The sequence below is a fragment of the Pelophylax lessonae genome (assembly GCF_965119305.1).
Source record: "Pelophylax lessonae genome assembly, chromosome: 9".
Lineage (NCBI taxonomy): Eukaryota > Metazoa > Chordata > Amphibia > Anura > Ranidae > Pelophylax > Pelophylax lessonae.
The window spans coordinates 259,766,022-259,793,130 of record NC_138776.1 but is presented as its reverse complement, the minus strand read 5'-3'; the positions used below and the strand labels follow the sequence as shown (position 1 = coordinate 259,793,130).

At 42.4% G+C, this 27,109-nt stretch overlaps 1 protein-coding gene and 2 pseudogenes across 3 annotated transcripts in view; all 3 read right to left on the bottom strand.

The window, feature by feature from the left end:
- LOC309564412 (uncharacterized protein) overlaps positions 1-27,109 on the bottom strand; it is a 1,531,146-nt gene that overhangs the window by 506,883 nt on the left and 997,154 nt on the right.
- Positions 416-25,324, bottom strand: LOC309563455 (annotated as a pseudogene). The gene is made up of 6 exons (XR_014226224.1): positions 25,268-25,324; positions 24,967-25,137; positions 24,757-24,880; positions 24,543-24,640; positions 5,428-5,569; positions 416-2,669 (listed from the first exon to the last, which is right to left on the bottom strand). The product of XR_014226224.1 is annotated as an uncharacterized misc_RNA (transcript).
- Positions 19,694-24,504, bottom strand: LOC309563456 (annotated as a pseudogene). The gene is made up of 3 exons: positions 24,490-24,504; positions 24,300-24,441; positions 19,694-21,735 (listed from the first exon to the last, which is right to left on the bottom strand). The product of its transcript is annotated as an uncharacterized misc_RNA (transcript).

Genomic DNA, 27,109 nt, shown 5'->3' with positions numbered 1-27,109 from the left:
GTGTTGCATGACCAAGTAATTGTCAGTCAAACTATCACAGTGCTGAAAATGGAAAAATGGCCTGGACAGGAATGGGGTTTGACATGCTGGTCTTCAAGCAGTTAATCTAGAAGTGGGAGTGATTAATTTTCAAAATCTGGTCCATTTATGGTGGGAGCATCCACAGCAGATATGGAGAAGCAGGAACTAAGCCAATGATGGGTGGGAAACCCTCATAATGGGCACAGGAGGTGTACAGACCCGGGAACTCAGCACAGGGATGGTGGGAACTCCTCATAATGGACACAGCAGGTGTACAGACCCGGGAACTCAGCACAGGGATGGTGGGAACTCCACATAATGGGCACAGCAGGTGTACAGACCCGGGAACTCAGCACAGGGATAGCGGGGTGTGAATCTCCTGGTATGTCACACATTAAGATTTCTGAGTGAAATTTTCCCGCACTGAACATGAATAACATTTACCGCACTCTCCATTCTGACTGAAACATTTCCCACACTCTGAACACAAATAAGAACGCTCGCCCGTGTGAATTTTTTGGTGTAAAACCAGGTCGTTTGTTTTGGATTAAAAGATTTCCCGCACTATGAACATGAATAGGAACGCTCACCCATGTGAATCTTCTGGTATATAAGAAGTGAAGATTTATGATTGAAACATCTCCCACAATCTCAACGTGAATCGGGACGCTCAGCTGTGTGAATTTTCTGATGTGTACGAAGGTTTCCTTTCTGAACGAAACATTTCCCACACTCTGAACATGAATAAGGACGCTCACTTGTGTGAGTTTTCTGGTGTTGCAGAAGGTTTCCTTTCTGAGTGAAACATTTTCCACACTCCGAACATGAATAAGGACGCTCACCTGTATGAATTCTCTGATGTGCAAGAAGGCCTCCTTTCTGAAGGAAACATTTTCCGCACTCTGAACATGAATAGGGAAGCTCCCCCGTGTGAATTTTCTGATGTGTACGAAGGTCACTGTTCAGAATAAAGGATTTCCCACACTCTGAACATAAATAGGGACGCTTACCTGTGTGAAGGCTTTGGTGTCTAAGAAAATTTCCTTTATGATTGAATTGTTTCCCGCACTCTGAACATAAATAGGGACCTTCACCCATGTGGGTTTTCTGATGTTCAAAAAGTAATCTTTTCTGAATGAAACATTTCCCACACTCTGAACATGAATAGGGAAGCCACCCCGTGTGAATTCTCTGATGTTTACGAAGGTTTCCTTTCTGGGTGAAATATTTCCCGCACTCTGCACATGAATAGGGACGCTCCCCCGTGTGAGTTCTCTGATGTTTAACAAGACCTCCTTTCTCAGTGAAAGATTTTTCGCACTTTGAACACGAATAGGGACGTTCACGCGTGTGTAACTTCTGGTGTTTAAGAAGAAAACATTCCTGAGTGAAACATTTCCCGCACTCTAAACATGAATAGGGAAGCTCACCCGTGTGAATTTTCTGATGTTTAAGAAGTAAAGACTTCTTAGTGAAACATTTCCCGCACTCTGAACAACAATAGGGACGCTCCCCTGTGTGAATTCTCTGATGTGTAAGAAGGGTTCCTTTCTTGGTGAAACATTTCCCGCACTCTGAACAAGAATATGGACGCTCACCCGTGTGAATCTTCTTATGTGAAAGAAGGTCTCTGTTATCAACGTAGCATTTCCCACACTCTGAACATGAATACGGACGCTCACTTGTGTGAGTTTTCTGGTGTTTAAGAAAGCTTGCTTTGTGAGTGAAACATCTCCCACACTCCGAACATGAATAGGGACGCTCACCTGTATGAATTCTCTGATGTGCAAGGAGGCCTCCTTTCTGAAGGAAACATTTGCCACACTCCGAACAAGAATAGGGACGCTCACCTGTGTGAAAGCTCTGGTGTCTAACCAAACTTATTTTATGAATGAATTGTTTTCCGCACTCTGAACACGAATGAGGACGTTCACCCGTGTGACTTCTCTGATGTTCAAGAAGGACTCTTTTCTGAATGAAACATTTCCCACACTCTGAACATGAATAGGGACGCTCACCTGTGTGAAGTCTCTGGTGTCTAAAAAAACTTCCTTTATGATTGAAACGTTTCCCGCACTCTGAACATGAATAGGGACGTTCCCCTGTGTGACTTCTCTGATGTTCAAGAAAGTCTCTTTTCAGATTAAAATGTTTCCCGCACTCTGAACATGAATAGGGACGTTCATCCTTGTGACTTCTCTGATGTTTAAGAAGGACTTTTTTCTGAATAAAAAGTTTCCCGCACTCTGAACATGAATATGGAGGCTTGCTCATGTGATCTTTCTTGTGCCTAAAAAGTGCTCTGTATTCTGTGAAACATTTTCCACACATTGGACATGACAATGACCACCCTTCTGTGTGAACTATTTCATAGCTTAAAGAAGGAAATTCATTGGAGCTAAATGGATCTGTGAAAGTTTCTGTATTGTGAGGTCCTATAGTCTTGGTGTGTGATCGGTCAGAAGATTCTTCAGGATTAGAGGGATCCATTGATCCCCCCAATTGGTAAGGTGTGGGATGTGTATTTGGAGTAACGGGATTTACTCCTGGAGAATATTGTACAATGTTATTATCTTCTGCTTTATAATCTGGAGATACAATAAGATGTTCCTCAGAGGTATTCCAAACATTGGGTCCATCTGTCAAAAAGTAATTTCACAATAAATGTTATTTTTTAAACTTTAAATTGAGAAATCATATATGTTGGTCCATCACTAAATGTGTTCTAAGAGTTCTGACATGGAATTGGGTGAAATTAGAAGAGAAAAATATGAATACAAACCAGATAAAGGATACAATACATAAATGAGGTGGACCTTTCATATGGTGTACAGTATCTCCTCCTCAATTGTTGGGAACATGACGTTATATTGAGGAATGGAGATGGACCTTTCATATGGTGTACAGTATCTCCTCCTCATTTGTTGGGAACATGACGTTATATTGAGGAATGGAGATGGACCTTTCATATGGTGTACAGTATCTCCTCCTCATTTGTTGGGAACATTTGGTAAAGTGATAAATATGATTTGTTTCTTCTGATGAGGACTAGAGATGATTTTTCATATGGTATACAATATAAACAATACATTGGGCAGTTTGGTAGATACGTTGATGATGTTCTTACTGTCAGCAGTTCTGGTATGAAATTGGGGGCAATAAGAAGAGAAAAATACAAATACAAACCCGATATAGGAAACAATACATAAATGGGGAGGACCTTTCAGATGGTGTACAGTATCTCCTCCTCATTTGTTGCGAACATGACATTTTATTGAGGAATAGAAATGGACCTTTCACATGGTGTACAGAATCTCCTCATTTGTTGGGAACATGACGTTATATTGAGGAATGGAGATGGATCTTTTATATGGTGTACAGTATCTCCACCTCATTTGATGGGAACTTGACATTATATTGAGAAATGAAGATGGAACTTTCATATGGTGTACAGTATCTCCTCCTCATTTGTTGGGAACATGACCTTACTTCGAGGAATAGAGATGAACCTTTCATATGGTGTTCAGTATCTCCTCCTCATTCGTTGGGAACATTGGGTATAGTGATAAATAGGATTACTTTCTTCTGATGAGGACTAGAGATGATTCTTTCATATGGTATACAATATAAACAATACATTGGGCAATTGGGTAGATACGTTGATGACGTTCTTACTATCAGCAGTTAAGAATGCTCAGTCTTTCCTGTACAGAAGGATATGATGTTCTTTATTTTGAACATGGGCAGCACAGATTGCGCATATTTGGAAGAAAAAAACGTTCACCTCTGTAAACGGAAGAGGTGTGTTGTTTTAAGAGTTGTACAGATGGGGAATAGCCTGATTCTCGATGACTCAGTATATTACTGAGAAAAATGACAGGAAGTGTTTCTTATTACAAAAATTCTTGTAGGAAGTTATCTGATTGGCTTTTGGGATCAGGAAGGATTCTGTTTAACCTAAAAGAAAATGGGCCGAGATTTATATGGGTATTCTGCCTTCATCTGGATCAACTGTCACTGATTGTTTTTTTGAATTTTCCTCTTTGGGTGAATTCGATTGACGCATATCTTTTCTGAAGTGATGTGACAATGTAAATACATACTGTAGTTTATACGGGGGGTGAGGTTAACATTCACGGCCATAAAAGATTTAATTTAAACTCTGTCTGTTCATGTTAGCTGAGCAGGGGAACTGATTATCTTATTTGCCTCTATAATGAACCCACAGCCACTTTGAAATTTTTTTTTGGGTGACTTTGATAGACATATACACTTACCGGCGACTTTATGAGGTACACCAGTTCAATTGCTTGGTCACACAAACTGCTAATCAGCCAATCACATGGCAGCAATTTAATGCATTTCAGCATCTAGACCTGGTGAAGGCGACTTGCTGAAATTCAAACTGAGCATCAGAATGGGGAAGAAAGGGGATTTAAGTGACAGTTTGAACGTGGCATGGTTGTTGGTGCCAGACGGCTGGTCTGAGTATTTCTGGGATTTTCACACACGTCCATCTCTCTGGTTTACAGAGAATGGTGAGGAAAAAGAGAAAATATCCAGTGAGCGGCAGTTGTGTGGAGGAAAATGCCTTTCTAATGTCAGAGGAGAATGGGCAGAATGGTTTGATATAATAGAACGGCAACAGTAACTCAAATAACCGCTCGTTACAACCAAGTTATACAGAATACCATCTCCGAACACACAACACATCGAACCTTGAAGGAGATGAGGTACAGCAGCAGAACACTGCACCGGGTGCCACTTCTGTCAGCTAAGACCAGGAAACTGAGGCTACAATTTGCACCGGCTCACCAAAATTGGACAACAGAAGATTGGAAAATGTTGCCTGGTCTGATGAGGCTCAATTTCAGCTACGACATTCAGATGATAGGGTCAGAATTTGGCATAAATAACACGAAAGCATGGATCCATCCTGCCTTGTATCAACGGTTCAGATTGGTGGTGTAATGATGTAGGGGATATTTTCTTGGCACACTTTGGCCCCTTAGTATGAACTAAGCATTGTTTAAATGCCTACCTGAGTATTGTTGCTGACCATGTCCATCCCTTTATGACTATCTTCTGATGGCTCCTTCCAGCAGCATAATGCCCCATGTCACAAAGCTCAAATCATCTCACTACTGGTTTCTTGAACATGACAATGATCACACTCACCAGATCTCAATCCAATAGAGCACCTTTGGGATGTGGTGGAATGTTTCCAACACCTTGTTGTGTCTATGCCACGAAGAATGAAGGTAAAAGGGGGTCCAACCGCTACTAGCAATGTGTACCTCATAAAGTGGCCGGTGAGTTTCCTCAACCATGTAACAATGTATATAGATACTCAAAAGTAAAATTAACATTTAAACTGTTTCTACATTTAGTGTTTTTGTTACTTACTTGTGTCCATATGTAGAGAAGTTACCTCCGGTTTAATTTTCATAATCATCTCCCCCTCCTTCATAGACTGCTGATCTCCACTCACCAACCTCTCTTCTTCTTCCTCTTTAACCTCAACTTTGATGTCTTTTAGTTCTTCACCCTAAACCCCAAAGAGGACATTTATATAATGTGATCTCATAGCTTAGAATATATTTTTAGGTCTACATGCTCAGTCCCATCTACCTGATGGCGAGGGATGGTGAGATCCCGGGAATACAGAGGAAGGGGACATCTCTGTGGTGGGTTCCCATTACTCACTATCTCTTCCACTTTAATCTCAACTTTGAGGTCTTTTGGTTCTTCACCCTAAACCCCAAAGATGACAGAAAGCAGTTGTAACAAAGGAATAAGAGATTACACACTGTTGAACAATCTCACAGATTAGAATTATTTTGGAGTTGTATGTCTCAGTCCCATCTACCTGATCATGGTGTGAATAGTCGTGATCTTCCTTTATGGAATCCCAGGAGTACAGAGAACCTCCCTCCTCCATAGACTGCCCATCTCCCCTCACCGACGTCACTTCTAATTCCTCTTTATTTTCAACTTTGATTTCTTTCGGTTCTTCATCCTAAACCCCAAAGATGATAGAATATTTTTATAAAAAGGAAAAAGAGATTACATAGAAGAATGTCCTCTAATCGATTAATATTAGTTTGCAGCTCCAGTTGCTCCATCACTTCTACCTGATATGGTTGTGCATAGTTGTGATCTTCCTGGGTGGAATCCCGGGAATACAGAGGATGGGGACATCTCTCTGGTTGGTTCCCATTACTGGATCCATCTACCTGATGATGGTGAGGGATGGTGTGATCTTCTGGTGTTGAATCCCAAGAATACAGAGGACGGGGACATCTCTCTGGTGGGTTCCCATTACTGGATCCATCTGTAGGAAACACACACACTGACTGAATACATTGTTTCTATGTGTTTATCAGATGATGGGGGATCTAGGTGGATCCTCCGTACTGCTCTCTCCTTTACAATAAAGTCTCCTCTTACCCGGTGATGTGAGGGGCGGCTGATTCTCCATCATGACGTCCTTGTAGAGATCCTTGTGTCCTTCTAAATACTCCCACTCCTCCATGGAGAAATAGACAGTGACATCCTGACACCTTATAGGAACCTGACACACACAATGATACAGTCACCATCCAGACACATCCCTTGTCTGTTACTGGATAATGTCCCAGAATTCCTGGCACCGCTCACCTCTCCTGTCAGCAACTCAATGATCTTGTTGGTGACTTCTAGAACCTTCTTGGTTACCTCTGTTGTCAGGCAGTGAGGTGGAGGCACGGTGATGGGTGATGTCCTGTGAAGACAGATGCTGGGTCTTAATGGATCTCCAGATGTTTTCTTCTACTTTATAATCCTGTGTAAAGAGAGAAAGTAACAGTTATCACTACAGACTTCCCAGACTCCTTCTCACTTTTGCTTGACCTATACAGGACTCTCCACTCTGTAGATAATAAACTGAGAATTATCTGGACTGTACTGGGAGGAATAATGTCTGCACAGAGTTCCAACATCCTAAATTCCCTTTAACCACTTCTGGACCGGAAGGATTTGCCCCCTTAATGACCAGAACATTTTTTTGCGATTCGGCACTGCGTTATTTTAACGGACATTTGCGCGGTCGCGCAACGCTGTACCAAAATAAAATTGATGTCCCTTTTTCCCCACAAATAGAGCTTTCTTTTGGTGGTATTTGATCACCTCTGCGATTTTTTTTTCCGCTATAAACAAAAAAAGAGCGACAATTCTGACAAAAAAACCCAATATTTTTCACTTTCTGGTATATAATACCCCCCCCCCCCAAAACAAATTTAAAAATCGAAATTTTTCATCCTTTTAGGCCAATTTGTATTCTGCTACATATTTTTGATTAAAATTAAATTAATTTAAAAGTTAAACAAATTTGACGTCCTTTTTTTCCCACAAACAGAGCTTTCTTTTGGTGGTATTTGATCACCTGTTCGATTTTTTGATCATGCGCTATAAACAAAAAAAGAGAGACAATTTTGCAAAAATAACAATATTTTTCAAATTTTTTTATATGAAATTCCCCAAAAAAAAAAAATTTAAAAATCAAAATTTTTTTAACATTTTCGGCCAATTTGTTTTAGGCTACATATGTTTGGTAAAAAAAAAAAATCGCAATAAGCGTATTTTGATTGGTTTGCACAAAAGTTATTGCGTCTACAAACCAGTGGAAAGATTTGTCATTTTTATTTTTTATTATTTTTTTACTAGTAATGGCGGCAATCTGCAATTTTTAGCGGGACTGCGACATTGTGGCAGACAGATCGGACCACTAACTGACATTTTTGACACTTTTGGGGGGACCAGTGACATTACTACAGTAATCAGTGCTAAAACAATGCACTGTTACTGTAATAATGACACTGGAAGGGAAGGGGTTAACCCAGGGGCGTTCAAAGGGTTAAGTGTGAGCCTAGGGGGTGTTTTATAACTGTATGGGGGAGGGGCTTGTGAAATGACCAGAGAGACCTGTGATCCTATATAGGAGGATCACAGGCGCTCTGTGATCATTTCAGAGAGAAGAACGGTCGGCTGTGTTTACAACAGCTGACCGTCGTTCTCTCTCAGCGGGGAGCGGTTGCGGGTGCCCAGCGGCAACCGCTGCCGCCAGTCCCATGGATTGGCATCCCCGCTGACTAATGGGGGCAGGTGCGCGCTGCTGGCGGCGTGCGCTCGCCCCCAGGAGCACTCCCGCGAACCGCCGTACAGGTAAGTATATTTGTGGCGGGCGGTCGGTCTGCAAGTGGTTAGATAAGAACTCATCTATGTTGCCTAGCTCCTACAGACAAATCAAGAAAAGTCAGGTTAGGTACTTCTTGCTGCTCGATCTGTTATAGGCAGACATTGGCGACAGACTGAAGCTCCATCGTCACCCGAATGCGGATCACATGATTGCTTGGGACGAGGATAAATCTGAATACTATTATCTCATGTGGATAGTTTAGTTCCGTTTCTGATACTCTTCAAACTTTGGATCCTTTAAGTCTGATACGGTCTGAGCACCCAGTTTTCTCCCAAATTTTTGTACTTGTCTTGATACGATCTGTATATTGTTACTTTGTATTCTAACATTTGAAAATCAATAAGGCTACATTCACACCTGAGCGTAGCGTTTTTCGCGCGTTTTTTTACCGTGATTTTACCGCGATTTTTGCGGCGTTTTTTACCGCGATTTTACCGCGATTTTTACCGCGATTTTTGTGCAGGCGTTTTTAGATTGAATAGAGATCAATGGAAAACGCCTGTAATCTGCCCAAAAAGAAGCTCATGTACTTTTTTGAGCGTTGGGCGTTTTGTAAACAGCGTCAAAACGCTCAGATGTGAACAGGGGCCATTGAAATGAATAGGATTTGTCTTGTTGGGCGTTTTGAGAGCTGATCCTAGAGCAGAAAAACGCCCCAAAAACGCCCCAAAACGCCTAGATGTGAACGGAGCCTAAAGAAGAATAAAACATAAATAACAACTTAAACCAAAATCTTTGGTTTTAGGTTTGAAATGACCAGAGAAGAGTTAGAACATCTTTCAAGGTAACCTTCTGTGTCCTAGTTGGTATTTACTTTCACTTTCTGTCCAGCATGTATCTGGTCTACGAAACTCCAATGACTCTGGATGGACAGTTGGATAAATGGTTCTATAGTTAGGATGTATCCGGTCTATAAACCAGAGGCTCTGGATGGACAGTTGGATAAATGGTTCTATAGTTAGGATGTATCCGGTCTATAAACCAGAGGCTCTGGATGGACAGTTGGATAAATGGTTCTATATTTAGGATGTATCTGGTCTATAAACCAGAGGCTCTGGATGGACAGTTGGATAAATGGTTCTATATTTAGGATGTATCTGGTCTATAAACCAGAGGCTCTGGATGGACAGTTGGATAAATGGCTCTATATTTAGGATGTATCCGGTCTATAAACCAGAGGCTCTGGATGGACAGTTGGATAAATGGTTCTATATTTCGGATGTATCTGGTCTATAAACCAGAGGCTCTGGATGGACAGTTGGATAAATGGTTCTATATTTAGGATGTATCCGGTCTATAAACCAGAGGTTCTGGATGGATAGTTGGATAAATGCCTCTATATTTAGAATGTGTCTGGTCTATAAACCAGAGGCTCTGGATGGACAGTTGGATAAATGGTTCTATATTTAGGATGTATCTGGTCTATAAACCAGAGGCTCTGGATGGACAGTTGGATAAATGGTTCTATATTTAGGATGTATCTGGTCTATATACCAGAGGCTCTGGATGGACAGTTGGATAAATAGTTCTATATTTAGGATGTATCTGGTCTATAAACCAGAGGCTCTGAAGGGAAAGTTGGATAAATGGTTCTATATTTAGGATGTATCTGGTCTATAAACAAGAGGCTCTGGATGGACAGTTGGATAAATGGTTCTATATTTAGGATATATCCGGTCTATAAACCAGAGGCTCTGGATGGACAGTTGGATAAATGGTTCTATATTTAGGATGTATCCGGTCTATAAACAAGAGGCTCTGGATGGACAGTTGGATAAATGGTTCTATATTTAGGATATATCCGGTCTATAAACCAGAGGCTCTGGGTGGGCAGTTGGATAAATGGTTCTATATTTCGGATGTATCTGGTCTATAAACCAGAGGCTCTGGATGGACAGTTGGATAAATGGTTCTATATTTAGGATGTATCTGGTCTATAAACCAGAGGCTCTGGATGGACAGTTGGATAAATGGTTCTATATTTAGGATGTATCCGGTCTATAAAGCAGAGGCTCTGGATGGACAGTTGGATAAATGGATCTATATTTAGGATGTATCCGGTCTATAAACCAGAGGTTCTGGATGGACAGTTGGATAAATGGTTCTATATTTAGGATGTATCCGGTCTCTAAGACGTCACAGTGACTATGGAGGAAGAGGACGGAACATGACGGGGGGGGGGGGGGGGGGTTACTGAGTGTAAATATAAAATAATATCTTATTACCTCCTCTGCTGCCAGTTGTAGGAATATCTTCCTGTAAGTTTTCCTTGCCCTGGGGAAATTCTTATCTTTAGAAGATATTACTTCCTCTCTGCAAATGACATCACTTCCTGTCTGTACTTTTTTTTCACTTCCTGTCTATGCGGTCCACTGACCATAAGTGAGATCATCACTTTGTGGAGAAAATACAAACTGCAGCCTACTTTGACAGATACTTCCAAATACTTCACATGCAATTTAAAAAGTCAGACAATAACAAAAGATAATAAAAACAAATAGATTGTGTATTAAAATTCAGAATACATAAAAGCACGAATTAACAATTTACAGACCACCCACCGTGTATTTACATCGGTAAATATAGCATATAGCTGCCATAACGCCGGTATTTTTTTAAACTGTGGACGGTCCACTGCGAGATCACTTTTATGGGCGAGGGGAGAGGTGTTCCCCCCCCTTCCATCGCCTCCCGGTCGTTTTTCCCGCATACAGAGCCATTGGTAGTGGGAAAAACTAACCAGCCCTCTTCCCCCCAGGCAGGAAGTTGAGTGAGGGCAAGCTGGCCCCCACTCCACTCCATGGCCTTAGAGGACCGGAGGCACATCTTATGTCACTTCCTCCTAATAGCCTTAACAAGCCCATTTTTTTTTCATGATGAAAAAAATTACTTTTTTGAGTCCTGACCTCAACCCAGATAGAATATCTTTGGGATGACTTAGAGTGCAAAATCAGTACCTAACCTCATGTTAGCTCAAAATCTCGTCAGGAGGCAATTTACAAGATGATATACGACCCTTCAGTTGCTAACCCTCCCGGATAGTGAATTTTCCCTCTTCCAGCTGGGAGATGCGAGGACACAGCGCACCGAAGCAAGGTGTAGACACATCTAATTTTATTTCAAGTTTAGCTCATATTTAAGGCAAGTTTGAGCGGGAAAAAACTGCTTTAAACTGGTTTACAATTTACCGGTCAATTTGACAATAGAACATGTCTCACAGAAACCGTACATGAAAGGCTTTTGTTTCCTATACACCTGTGTATGTGTGGGGTGTCGTGTGTTGGAGATTGTGGGGCAGCCGCTCTGTCTGTGTTCAGCTGTCATGTGTTAATGTAAGCAATTGTCAAATGTTTATGGGTGGTGTCAGTAATCTCTATGCAAAATATCCAACTGTCAAGTGTTCAAATGAATGAATGGAAAGGTGTTTTAACATATCAACGTCTTGTAATCTATATGCAAAATACAGCTGTCTGCTGTCCAGGGTGGATGAATGAGTGTTAGTCTGGCTCGTTAATGACATTAGCAAGGGGCCCATATTCCATCGTAGAATGAGCATGAGCTGAAATATATTATGAAAGTATAATATTTCAGTAAGGCACGTTGATACAACCTTTCACCTCACAAATGTGCTTCTGGAAGAATGATTAAACATTCCCATAGATATACTGCAAAGGGTTGGCAAACTCAATATTGAACCCTAGGGACAAAGACTGGGATGCCATTAAAGTTCACATGTGTGTAAAGGCAGGCGTCCCAATACTTTTGACAAATAGTGTGTGTATAAATAATATACATATATATACATACATACATACATATATACACACATATATATATACAGTATATACACATACATACATACATATATGTGAGGCGCAACACAGCCCTCAACTTGATCAAAATGATTTATTGTTCTCAGCGTCGAGAGGTTTAGATTGCTTCATTCTACTTTAAACTGTAGGTAAAACCCCTTTGTTCAGTTCAAGCATACAGCAAAAAACCTCAAGGAGAAAAAAAAAAGATGACATCCCCTAGACCAGTAATGGCGAACCTTGGCACCCCAGATGTTCTGGAACTACATTTTTGATGATGCTCAACTGCACTGCAGAGTGCATGAGCATCATGGGAAAGGTAGTTCCAAAACATCTGAGGTGCCAAGGTTCACCATCACTGGTCTAGACTATTTCTGTGCCAGAGTGAATGAACTGTCGCTTTATGTCTGGCTGCCTCTGCACTATAGTGAAAGGAACTTGGGCAAATCCAGCGTATGGGCAGAACCGACTTGCCCGGTGCAAACGAGGCCTTCCGCTCTCTCTGTCCGCTTCCACCAGTCCAACTAGACTCCACCACTCATCTCCCAGTGACAGGACGGGTCCCTCTGGGAACCAGCACAGACCCCGTTCACACGCAAATTACTGTAATGTAACTGTTATGAAATAACTCTTTCGTACCATGCGGCTAGGTTCTTAGAGCCTCCGCCACGCGGATCTGGTCCAGGTTGCTGCGGAACAGACCGCTCGGGAGGTAGGCCATGAACCGCTCCCCTCACCATACATGAGACTCGTCACCCCTGCCGCTACCGCTCTCCTGCTGTCTGGTTGTCATATCCTCCTCCTCTTGTGTTTGTTGCCTCTAGCAATGGAATGTCACCTCTTCACCCGCTGTGTACATTACAGCCCCTGTTCTTCCATACGCCATTACCACCATGCACCCCCTTTAAGTAACTTCAGACCAGGCATGAAGTTTCAAAAGCTTTACTGGAATATGGCAGTGATGAGAAATTCAAGATAACAGTTCAACATTAGGTTTTCCCAACACACCTAGTCCCTAACTGTAGGTTGGTGTCTGCCTCCGGCAAATCTGCTTAGGAAAGAGTCCATTGCTGACATCTTCTGGGAGGACTGCCTTTCCCAGCGATCCCCTTAGAAGTCTTCAGGACACATGTTTGCAGCAGCTTTCGCTGGCTGGCTGCGTCTCTCCCTTCCATGCAGCAGGCTGTGTGTTGTGGGACTACAGATCTCAGCAGCCCCAGGCATGTTGGCAGGCTCCAAACAGCAGGCCATCACTACTTAGAAGGTAGCTGAAGCAGGGACAAGCAGAGCCCCCCATGGGGAGGATTGGGTTACATTGCAGCAGTCAGCCTCCTCTCTCCCATATGGCTGGTCTCTGTCTGGGCAAAGCTCCTTCCTAATTTTTAAGCATAGGAAAAGGGTAGAGCCAAATAGAAGCAAGCCAAGAAACACCCGTGAAAAAAGGTTACCCTGTCCCTCCCTGCCGGGCAGCAGATGACTAGCACTTTCTGAATAAATAACAACACAGTGCAGACAGGGCTAGGATAATCACAGGCGCCCTTTCAGCACCTGCTTACAAGTGGTCCTTTTGGGGATTAGCATTACAATAAATTACAGAGGGAGACACGGATAAAGGCCTGGATGTTTATCAGGCTTTGTTCAGCGTTGTCTCTCTTGGTTTGTGGGCATTATTCTATCCTGCCACTCTTTGTAGAGGTTTCATTTTTTTTTTAAATAGACAAAAGACTGTGTGTAGAGATGTGTAGGGATTATGGGAACCCTTCATAATGAACACAGAAGGTGTGCAGAGTTAGGACCCCCCTGGAGGACTGGTGGGGATACTCCTAATGGGCACAGGAGGTGTGCAGAGTTGACAGGAGCCCTTTATAATGGGCACAAAAGGTGTGCAGAGCCAGGATGCAGGGATATACAGGGATGGTGGGATAGGGTAACCAGACGTCCCAAAATTTAGAAGGCTGACTCTAGCTATAATGTGTCCCCAATTTCATCTCAGTTTAAAAAGACAGCATTAATGGTTGAGGCTGCCTGTAAACCCTAGCTAATGTCACACTTACCCCTAAGGCAGGTGGACAGACACAATAAACACAAACACAAAAAAAGGGCGCACCAGCCTAGCGCATTATCCTCCGTAAGGCTTTTATTTATAAAAGATAAAAAGATGTCTACTCACAAACAGGTGATGTAAACCAGCATATCAGATCCAACTAGCAAAGTTCATGATATTGGAGTCCACAGTCTAAAGCCTCGTACACACGCGTCAAAATTCGGCCCGGGAATTTTCGTCCGGCGACCGATCCGCCGATTTTCGGCTTGTTAGTATGATGCTTCCGACAACCGACTCCGACTTTTCGGCCGAAAAAAATCTGGTGTGCAGGCTATAAAATTTTTGTCCTCCGTCAAAACACGTCCGATTTTCGTGCAGTCAGTACAGATTTCGACAGGGAAAAATCTTATGAGCAAGACTGGGCATGCTCAGAGAAGAAAGAACACAAAGAAAGCAAACCAACACATGACGACATCACTTCTGAAGAAGAATTTTGTCGTGCGGGAAAATTTGTGTGTAGTCTAGGCACATTCCAACCAACAAAACACCACTCTGGACAAAAGATGGACAACCGGTCGGCGGAAATTCGTTGCGTGTGTACTAGGCTTTAGTCATGGATATCGGCTAACGTGTTTCAAGGCAATGCCTCTTCCTCAGAGCCTCAGACACAATAGCTGGCTACTGTGTTCGTCACCTTAAGCAGCCCCCTTTCCCATAGTACAAGCAGGCCTCTTAGTACTCGGTTGCCCCCAAGACTTATACACAATGCTATAGTGCCTAGCTACCAGGCCAGGGCAGGCCCGAACTGAGAAAAGCAAACAGGTACTTGCGATTGGCAGACAGGCAGAATGGTTCAATGACCGTCCCGGTAAAAGGCAGGGAGAGTTCACAGAATAGTCGATATCCAATCCGAGGTCATACACAGTGAAAACCAATCTAGTAGAGCAAGGCAGGCAAACATGCAGCTTGATCAGGTATTACACAATCTGTATCACAAGCATGAGACTGCAGGCTTGGCTGGCTTAAATCAGGTTTGGTCTCCACCCAGGGTCTGGCCACATCAATCACCTTGCAGGTGGACAGACAATGAGAATGCATCTCAGCCAAAACCAGGATGCTGAAACCAGTAGCTATGATAGAGCAGGAGCGCACATGCTCCTGACACCTAGAAACTATTATTGTTCCCTTATTGACTCCTGGAGAAGGGAGGGGAGGTGTGCATGCATTAGCTGCTCCCAGCCACCACACCAGTATAAATCACCAGACCAGTGTTAGCTAGCAACATCGTTCCTAAACACCACCACACCAGTGCTAGTGTCTCAAGACCATTGCAAGCCAGCAACAGTCTTTATGACCACCACCACACCTGTACTGTGTTGAGACTAATGTAAGCCATCAACAATGTTCCAGATTGCTGCCACACCAGTTCCTGTGTCACCAGACTAGTGTAAACCGGAAACCGTGTTCTTTATTGCCATCACACCAGCAGTCTGCAACAATGTTCCTGATTGCTGCCACAACAGGGCCAGTGACCCAAATGAGTGCAGCCAGCAACAGTGTTTCTGATTACCACCATACCAGTCTCACTGTCACCAGACCAGTGCAGACAGCAACAGTGTTCCAAATAGCTGTCACACCATTTCCAGTGTCACCAAACTAGTGTAAGCCAACAACAGGGTTCTTGATGTCTAGCCACACCAGTCCCAGTGCCATCGGACCAATGTAAGTCAGCAACAGTGTTCCTGATCACTGCCACACCAGTGACAATGTCACAAGATCAGTGCAGCCAGCAACAATGTTCCTGACCACTTGGCACACCAGTCCCAATGTCCCCAGTACCAATATAGTCAGTAACATTGTCCCTGATCACTGGCAGACCAGTGCAGTGTTACTTCTGCCTGTACTGAGCCTGGCCTGTTTATTGACCACACTTATATCAGCTACCTGGATGGATCCTTTGTCTTTTTTGCTTACCAAGTTTCTGCCTGCCTCCTGAACTGACCCACCTGCATGTCCCACTGACTAAGTTCCTGGGACACCAGTCTCAACCATCCTCTGCAGAAAACGGCATGCACCTCTGGAACCACAGGAACTCTTTTGTTCATCCTTTGTTCACTCTCCTGTACTTCCTGGCCAGTGAGCCTTCCTGGGGGCAGCCATGTACTAGTAGGCTAGGGTTTTTTTGGCTTATAGGTAGGGGGGACTGCTACAGGTGACCCTACACTAAGTGATATTCCCTGACCACTCATACAGAGGTGACCCTTACAGTACACTGTTTTTGATCCAATTGGTGGATATTTGTGATACACAAGATACGTTGTATAATGTTTGGTACATAATCAGTCCAAACATTTCAAAAAAAGTCTCACACATGTGGTATCCCCCTACTTAGAAGGAATTGCGGAATGAGCTTTGGGGTAAAATGATAAGAAAGTCCATAATGTGTGTGAGAAATGGCTGACAACTTTTTTTAAAAATACGTTTTAATTTTCTTTCTGCATTTTCAAAAAACTTGTGGCAAGAAAAAAAAAATCTTCAAAAGACTCACCATACCTCTTAAAAGTACCTTTGGTTGTTTACTCTGTTAAATGTGGTACTTTTTTGGGTGTTTCTACTGTCCTGGTGCTGCAGAACCTCTAAAATATGATAGGTGATGAGGAAATTGAATGCCCAAATTATGACCCTCGCTGATCTGAAGGTGCTCCTTGGATTTTGGGTCCCTCTATGTGGCTAGTCTGAAAAACAGTCTTGCATATTTTGTATCCCCAAACTTGCGAGGAGTAGCAGAATGAATTTTGGGGTTTAATTCTAAGTTTGCCTATACTATGTGGTAGGATTATCTTCATAAAATGGTTGTATACTCACCTAAAAAAAAAAAAAAACCTGCAGGAGAAAGGCATAATGAGCTAGTATGCATCGCATACTAGCTCACTATGAAATACTTACCTTAAAACGAAGCCCCAACATGGTCACCCGATCACCGCTGAGGGAGCCGTCATGTTCCCTCGGCATCTCTTCCTGGTTCGGCGGCTCTGGCGCTGTGAGTGGCCGGAGCCGCGTTGACGTCACTCCTGCACATGCGCGTGGGAGTTACTCTCCGGCAAAGAGCTCTGAAGGTCCCCCGGACCTTCAGAGCGCATGCGCCGCTGATTTCAGTGGCTGCATGCAGGACGAATATCTCCTAAACCTTGCAGATTTAGGAGATATTAATTATACCTACAGGTAAGCCTTATTATAGGCTTACCTGTAGGTAAAAGGTAAAAAGTGGAGTATACTACCACTTTAATTGATAATGGTTTTCATTTTCTTTCCAAAAATGTGTGGCAATAAATAAAAGTATTTTTGAAGAGGCATGGTAAGTCTTTTGAATATTTCAAGTGTTTGCTTACCAAAATGTGGTCATTCCGTGTGTGCTACAGGGCCTTTCAAAATGTGATAGATAGTAAGGTAATTAGAAGCAAAATTTATGCCTTTTGAAGACCTGAAGGTGCTCCTTGTATTTTGGGGCTCTCTATGTGGTTAAGCTCCAAAAGGTCTCACACATATGGTATTGTCATACTCAGGAGACGGAGCAGAATGGATTTCGGAAGCAACTCATACACTCATGCTGTGTGGTAGAAAAATCCTATTAATTTACAACTTTGTTTAAAAAATTAATGAAGCTTGAAGGTTCTCCTTAGATTTTGGACCTCTCCATGCGACTAAACTGCAAAAAAGTCTCACATATGTGGTATCCTCATATTAAGAAGGTATAGCAGAGTGAAATTCTAAGTATGCCCGAACTGGGTGAAAAGTTTCTTATTGACAGCGGTATGTAAAAAAAAAAAAAAAAAATTACAATTTCATTTCCTTTCTTTATTTTCCAAAAAGTTTTGGCAACAATGTGCTCTTCAAAATACCCACCATACCTCTAATAAATATGCCGGAGGATCTACTTGGCATTTTTGGAGCGTTTTTTTCCTGGCCTGGCACTTCAGGACCTCAAGAAATGTGATAGGTAGTCAGGAATTTAGATGCATAATATATGCCTCTAGAAAGCCTGAAGGTGCTCCTTGGGTTTTGGGTGCCTCTATGCAAATAGGCAGAAAAAAGTCCCAGACGTGATATCCCCATACTGGGGAGGAGTAAAAGATTGTGTTTTAGGGTGTGCTTTTAAGTATGCCCATGCTTCAAAAAGAAAAAAAAAAAAAATCACCATGCCTCTCACTAAATACCTTGGACTGTCTACTTTCCAAAAATAGGTATTTTAGGGATTGTTTGTACTGTCCTTTAAGAGCCTATGGTTTACTGACCAGATACATCCTTAATAATGAGCTATTTATCCAACTGTCCATCTAGAGCCTCTGGTTTATAGATCAGATACATCCTAAATATAGAACCATTTATCCAACTGTCCATCCAGATCCTCTGGTTTATAGACCAGATACATCCTAAATATAGAACCATTTTTCCAACTGTCCATCCAGAGCCTCTGGTTTATAGACCGGATACATCCTAAATATAGAATCATTTATCCAACTGGCCATCCAGAGCCTCTGGTTTTTAGACCAGATAAATCCTAAATATAAACCATTTATCCAACTGTCCATCCAGAGCCTCTGGTTTATAGATCAGATACATCCTAAATATAGAACCTTTATCCAACTGTCCATCCACAGCCTCTGGTTTATAGACCAGATACATCCTAAATATAGAACCATTTATCCAACTTTTACTCCAGAGCCTCTGGTTTATAGACCAGATACATCCTATATATAGAGCCATTTATCCAACTGGGTAAAAATTGGTAATTTGGGGGATATTTGCACTGTTCTGACATTTTAGAGCCTCAAAAACTTCAGGATTGATCAATTTTTGAAAACATATACCAGAATTGTAGACTCTACAACTTTCATTCAGACTGAATAATTTACAGGTATTTGCATTTTTTTTTTTTTTTTTACGAAACAAATACATTTTTTAAATACAGATTATTTATTTGCAAAGTTTTAAAACAGAAACGAAGAAAAATGACTTTTTTCTTTTTCACAATTTACAATTTTTGTCCCTTTGGATAGTAAACATGGCGAAGAAACACAACCAAAAAAAAGATCTGTCGTCAAAATTATATAAAATTAGTTTGGGTACAGTATTGCATGAACAAGTAATTGTCAGTCAAACTATCATAGTGCGGAAAACTGAAAAAAATGGTATGAACAAGAATGGGGGGGGGGGGGGGCGGGGGCGGGTTTTTTTAACATGCCGATCTTCAAACAGTTAATCTAGAAGTTTGTGTGGTTAACATGGATGTGGTAAATATGAAGTCACCAGGATTCATTTTCAAAATCTGGTCCATTTATGGTGGGAGCAACCATAGCAGATATGGGGAAGCGGGAACTAAGCCAATGGGAAACCCTCATAATGGGCACATAGGGTTTACAGACCCGGGAACTCAGTGCAGGGATAGCGGGTTGTTAGCTTGTGTGAATCTTCTGGTATGCCACAAGTGAAGATTTCTGAGTGAAACCTTTCCCGCACTCTAAACATGAATAAGGACGCTCACCCTTGTGAATTCTTTGATGTCTAAGAAGTTTTCCTTTCTCATTGAAGCATTTCCCCCACTCTGAACATGAAATCGGGATTCCCATCTGTGTGAATTCTCTGGTGTATAAGAACGCGGTTTTTCTCAGTGAAACATTTCCCACACTCTGAACAAAATTAAGGATTCTGACCTGAATATGAATAGGGATGCTCACCCATGTGAATTCTCTGGTGTTTATGCAGGCTTCTTTTCTGACTGAAACGTTTCCCACACTCCGAACATGCATATGGCCGATCACCCGTGTGAACTCTCAGGTGTTTTAGAAGGTCTCCATTCTCACTGAAACATTTCCCGCACTCTGAGCACAAATAAGGACGCTCACCTGTGTGAATTTTTTGGTGTAAAACAAGGTGTTTTTTTAGATTGAAAGATTTTCCACACTCTGAACACGAATAGGGACGCTCACCTGTGTGAATTCTCTTGTGTTTAATAAGGTCTCCTTTCAAAGAGAAAGATCTCCCGCACTCTGAACACGGATAGGGACGCTCACCCGTGTGACTTCTCCGGTGTCTGACTAGGTCTTTTTTAATAGTGAAAGATTTTCCGCACTCTGAACAAGGATAGGGACGCTCACCCGTGTGAATTCTCTGGTGTTTAACAAGGTCTCGTTTCAGAATGAAAGATTTCCCGCACTCTGAACATGAATAGGGACGCTCACCTGTGTGAATCTTCTGGTGTGTAACAAGCGTAGATTTCTGAGTGAAAGATTTCCTGCACTCTGAACACGAAAAGGGACGCTCACCTGTGTGAACTCTCTCGTGTCTAAGAAGCTTTTCTTTCTCGATGAAGCTTTTCCCGCACTCTAAACATGAATAAGGGCACTCACCAGTGTGAATTCTCTGGTGTTTTAGAAGGTCTCCAGTCTGAAGGAAACATTTCCCACACTCTGAACATGAATAGGGACGCTCACCAGTGTGACTTTTCTCATGTCTAAGAAGCTCCCAGCTTCTTGCAAACAATCTCCCACACAGTGAACATGACAATGAACGCTTTTCTGTACAGTTTATAAAAGACTTATCGGGAATAGATGGATCTATTGAAGTATCTGTACTGTGAGGTCCTATAGTCTTGGTGTGTGATCCATCAGAAGATTTCTGGGGAATAGATGGATCTAGGGAAGTATCTGCACTGTGAGGTCCTATAGTCTTGGTGTGTGATCCATCAGAAGATTTCTGGGGAATAGATGGATCTATGGAAGTATCTGCACTGTGAGGTCCTATAGTCTTGGTGTGTGATCCGTCAGAAGATTCCTGGGGAATAGATGGATCTATGGAAGTATCTGTACTGTGAGGTCCTATAGTCTTGGTGTGTGATCCATCAGGAGATTTCTGGGGAATAGATGGATCTATGGAAGTATCTGTACTGTGAGGTCCTATAGTCTTGGTGTGTGATCCATCAGGAGATTTCTGGGGAATAGATAAATCTATGGAAGTATCTGTACTGTGAGGTCCTATAGTCTTGGTGTGTGATTCATCAGGAGATTTCTGGGGAATAGATGGATCTATGGAAGTATCTGTACTGTGAGGTCCTATAGTCTTGGTGTGTGATCGGTCAGAAGATTCCTGGGGAATAGACAGATCTATGGAAGTGTCTGTACTGTGAGGTCCTATAGTCTTGGTGTGTGATCCATCAGAAGATTCCTCGGGAATAAATGGATCTATTGAAGTATCTGTACTGTGAGATCCGATAGTCTTGGTGTGTGATCCATCAGAAGATTCCTGGGGAATAGATGGATCTATTGAAGTTTCTGTACTGTGAGGTCCTATAGTCTTGGTGTGTGATCCATCAGAAGATTTCTGGGGAATAAATGGATCTATTGAAGTATCTGTACTGTGAGGTCCTATAGTCTTGGTGTGTGATCGGTCAGAAGATTCCTCAGGATTAGAGGGATCCATTGATCCCAATTGGTAAGGTGTGGGATGTGTGTTTGGAGTAACGGGATTTACTCCTGGAGAATATTGTACAATATAATTATCTTCTGCTTTATAATCTGGAGATAAGATAAGACGTTCCTCAGAGGTATTCCAGACATTGTGTCCACCTGTGGAGAAACAATTTCATAATAAATGATAGAAGTATTTTCCTTTATTGAATGCTGCCAAATGCCTGATCCTGAGACATTGGAAACAAAACTTCCTGTCCTACCGTGGCTGAATGGAAAGGAGAGGTCAACACACAGTGACACTTTATCAATTACTTACCACACCCACTTTGCATAATTAAACACTTTAGCCCCGGAAGATTTTGCTGCTCAATGACCAGGCCACTTTTTTTCAACTTGGCACTGCGTGGCTCTAACTGACAATTGCGCGGTCATGCAACGCTGTACCCAAACGAAATTTACGTAATTTTTTCCCACAAACAGAGCTTTCTTTTGGTGGTATTTGATCACCTCTGCGCTTTCTATTCTTCGCAATATTAATAAACAAAGAGCAAAAATTTTGCGAAAAATAAACATTTTCTACTTTTGACAGTTAAAAAAATATCCAATATATTCAATTTAGAAAAAATTTAGAAAATTTTATATACGTTATCTTCTTCCATAACTTGCCACCAGACTGGTCCACCCAATTTCTGTCCTCAGTCCTCCTGTCACTAGCCACCACCCTAGAAGATCTAGCCTGCCCTGCGTGAGATGGAGTGCGCTGATATCGGACATCATTGCGCACGCCGTGATCACACGAAGGGCGTTCCCCGGAAGAGACACTTCATCTCCTCATACTCATCAGTTTGCACTATGGGCGGCAGTATGAGATGGGGAATTGCCAACTGTAACGCACCACAAACTGATGACACACAAAACTGCCGGAAAAAGAAATCTTGGGCATCAATTTGCCGCCCCTCTTAAAGTGCTGTCTGGGTCCAATGTACCCAGTGGGACCCATGGTAGGCCCGGCCCTGTATTGAGGAATGGAAATGGTCCTTTTATATGGTGTACAGTATCTCCTCCTCATTTGTTGGGAACATGACGTTATATTGAGGAATGGAGATGGACCTTTCATATGGTGTACAGTATCTCCTCCTCATTTGTTGGGAACATGACGTTATTTCGAGGAATGGAGATGGACCTTTCATATGGTGTACAGTATCTCCTCCTCATTTGTTGGGAACATGACGTTATATTGAGGAACGGAGATGGACCTTTCATATGGTGTACAGTATCTCCTCCTCATTTGTTGGGAACATGACGTTATATTGAGGAATGGAGATGGACCTTTCATATGGTGTACAGTATCTCCTCCTCATTTGTTGGGAACATGACGTTATATTGAGGAATGGAGATGGACCTTTCATATGGTGTACAGTATCTCCTCATTTGTTGGGAACATGACGTTATATTGAGGAATGGAGATGAACCTTTCATATGGTGTACAGTATCTCACCGCCTTTCTTGGGCGAAATACACATAGTACAATAGACGGTAGGGCTGAACGATAGTCGATGTGATATCGACTATCGTTCTGCGGGCGTAGGCGATATTCATATCACTGAAGACACGATATTTAGCATTAGCATTAGGCAGGGAGAAGTCGGGACTCGGGGGGAGGACTCACAGTGCTGGTAGCCGATCGGAACTCCGCCCTTCCAGCCCGTGCAATCCAGCCCTCCCAGCTCTGCCTCTGGTCTCCAGCCGACCATTACTCCGCCCTGCTCCGCCCATTGTCTCTCCATTGAATCTATTTACAAAACATTACAGATCCCGCCCCCGTGCGCGCCCCCGATGCAGCCAGGAGAGACAATGGGCGGTGCAGGGCGGAGTAATGGTCGGCTGGAGACTAGAGTTCCAATCACAGCCGAAAGCATGGGGGAAACCGATATCGACACAACACCGCACACGGCGGAACACTAACACAAGCTGCACATTGTTGTGCACGTGCGGAGAGCCCGGATCACGGAAGACACAGGACTGGGGGGCCCCCGACCCTACCGCACACGTTACCCAGGTGACCACTGTTTACATGGCAAAGGGGAGGAGCCGCACATAACATGCAGATACTCAGTGGGCGTCATACCTTGTGCCTGCTTCGGGCCCACAGCTCCTCCGTCTCCGCAGGTGAGGATCACAGGAGGTCCCCAGCGGCTACTCCTACCACCACTGTGAGTCCCGACTGCACTGTCCGTGTCTTCTGCATTCCACCCAGTTCAATATCGCGATATATATCGTTTAAAACCAAATATCGCAATGTACTTTTTTTCTCAATATCGTGCAGCCCTAATAGACGGTGCTTTGCTTTTAGAGCTGTGAGGATGAGGAATAGTCTCATTCAAAATGATCCCGTATATTGCTGATTTCATCTATGTGTATGAACATATTTTATTATAATATATTATATAATATGTGTAAAACTAATGTAGAATGTTTCCTGATTGCCTTTGGTGATGAGAATGAAGTTTTTCGGGAATCAGAGAATCGTAACGAAAGTTAGGCCGAGCTTTATATGGGTATTCTGCCTTCCTCGGGGTCAACTGCCACTGTGAATTTTTTTATTTTCTCTTGGGTAAAATTAATAGGCATACTGTACTTATGTTTAAAATACATACTTAATTCTCATAGAAGTAAAATAAAAATGTCAAATGTTTCTGCATTTAGTGTTCATTACTTACTTGTGTCCATATGTAGAGATGATTCCTCCTGTTTACTTTCCATAATCATCTTCTCCTCCTCCATAGACTGCTGATCTCCACTCACCAACATCTCTTCTTCTTCCACTTGAATCTCAGCTTTAATGTCTTTCAGTTCGTCCCCCTAAACCCCAAAGATGATTGAATATGCTTGTAAAAAGGAACACATTACATCAAAGAAGGTCATCTCATAGTCTGGAGATCTAGTTGCTCGGTCCCACCTACCTGATGATGGTGAGGGATGGTGTGATCTTCCTGTGTGGAATCCCGGGAATACAGAGGATGGGGACATCTCTCTGGTGGGTTCTCATTACTGGATCCATCTGTAGGAAACACACACGCTGACTGAATACATTGTTTCTATGTGTTTATCAGATGATGGGGGATCTAGGTGGATCCTCCGTACTGCTCTCTCCTTTACAATAAAGTCTCCTCTTACCCGGTGATGTGAGGGGCGGCTGATTCTCCATCATGACGTCCTTGTAGAGATCCTTGTGTCCTTCTATATACTCCCACTCCTCCATGGAGAAATAGACAGTGACATCCTGACACCTTATAGGAACCTGACACACACAATGATACAGTCACCATCCAGACACATCCCTTGTCTGTTACTGGATAATGTCCCAGAATTCCCGGCACCGCTCACCTCTCCTGTCAGCAGATCAGTGATCTTGTTGGTGACTTCTAGAATCTTCTTGGCACTGGTTACCTCTGTTGTCAGGCAGTGAGGTGGAGGCACTGTGATGGGTGATGTCCTGTGAAGATGGCTGCTGGGTGTTAATGGATCGCCAGATATTTTCTTCACTATTTTACAATCCTGTGTACAGAGAGAAAGTAACAATTATCACTGCAGACTTCCCAGAATCCACTACAACTATCTGGTCAGGTCTGTGTTTTATTAATAGAGATAAGAGTGATGTCATGTGACCTCCCAGAATCCTCCTCACCTCTCCGGTCAGCAGGTAGATGATCTCCAGGGTGAGGTTCAATATCCTTTCAGTCATAGGACTATTGCCCTTTGTCATCCTCATTGAGGTGGGAATGTGATCTATACAGGACTCTCCTCTCTGTAGACAGATATACAAAAATTGATAATCATCTGGACTGGACTGGGATGAATAATGTCTGCACAGAGTTCCGTCATAATTCTGACTTTTAAATTCCCTTTAAATAACTCATCTACGTTGTCAAGCTCCTACAGACAAATCAAGAAACGTTTGGTCAGGTACTTCTTGTTGCCCAATCTGTGATAGCCAGATATTGGCGACAGTCTGAAGTTCCATAGTTAGCCGAATGGGCTTGTAAAATTAATACCATTGACTATGTGGAGCCCATGATTGTCCTCCCCTTAGCTGGGTTGCCAACCGACAGTAAATTTACAGACAGTTTGTAAAAATCTGTGATTTTTATAACTGTCCGTAAATATTATGGATTTATAATTTGTCATGCTGTGTTGACATTTGTAGGTGTAAACCAGTCATATTACACGGTTTATAAACATGTTTATACTGTTTACATATTGATTGTCTTAGTTTTTAATGTAATTGTTCAGGTTGTCAGTAAAAAATGGGCTCCATCAGTAAATGTTCCATGTTTTGTCAGCAAAAAATGCTGTGGGAGGTTGGCAACACTGCCCCCTAGTTGGGAAGATTTTCTTTCACTTCCTGTCCAGCATGTATTTCGGCTAAAAAACGAATGGCTCTGGATGGAAAGTTGGATAAATGGTTCTATATTTAGGATGTATCCGGTCTATAAACCAGAGGCTCTGGATGGACAGTTGGATAAATGGTTCTATATTTAGGATGTATCTCTACTCTATATATGTGTATATCAGCATCTTCTGGGGATAAAAGACGTCACAGTGACTATGGAGGAAGAGGACGGAACATGACGGGGGGGGGGGGGTTACTGGGTGTAAATATAAAATACAGTAATATCCTATTACCTCCTCTGTTGTCGGTTGCAGGAATTTCTCCCTCCACTTCCTGACAGTTGCTCTGGGAAGTTCCTGTCTTTGGAATATATTACTTCCTGTCTGCTGATGACATCACTTCCTGTCTCTTCTCCACTGCCAATAAGGGAGATCATCACCTTGCGGAGAAAATGCAAATTGCAGCCTATTGTTTTTTAAATACTTTTACAGATCCTTCCTAGTATCACATGCAATTAAAAAGTCAGAAAAATATAATAAAAAATGAATTAAAAACGTAAATACAACATTGTTTTGCAAAAACTATATCCCTACGTGTTGCCCGATAGACAAGAAATGGAAAAAAAGTTTGGCGGGTAGAGGGTAAGATGGAAATTTTAGAGGGTAAGAAATATATTGTGAATTGAAATTCAGGATACATAGTTACATAGTAGTTGAGGTTGAATAAAGACAATACTCCATCCAGTACAATCTGTTTAGGTGTGTGTGGCCGTAATCATCTCTATATACCCCTTAATGTTCTGATCCTTGAGATGTACGTCCTAGAGTCTTATGAAAGTAGCCATATTTCCCGCAGTAACTACCTTTTATGGTAGAGAATTCCACAATCCTGTAGCCCTCACAGTTAAAAACGCCCCTGCGTTACCTGAGGTTAAAACGCTTCTCCTCTAATCGCATTGCATGGCCTCGTGTCCTCATGCATTCCTTGCGAATGAATAATTTTTTTTCTTTGCTGAGATCACCATTGAGGTATTTGTAAATTGCTATCATGTCCCCGCTCAGGCGTCTCTTCTCCAGGGAGAATAAATCAAGCGCTTGTAAACGCTCTTCATAATTAAGGTCCTCCAATCCCCTAATT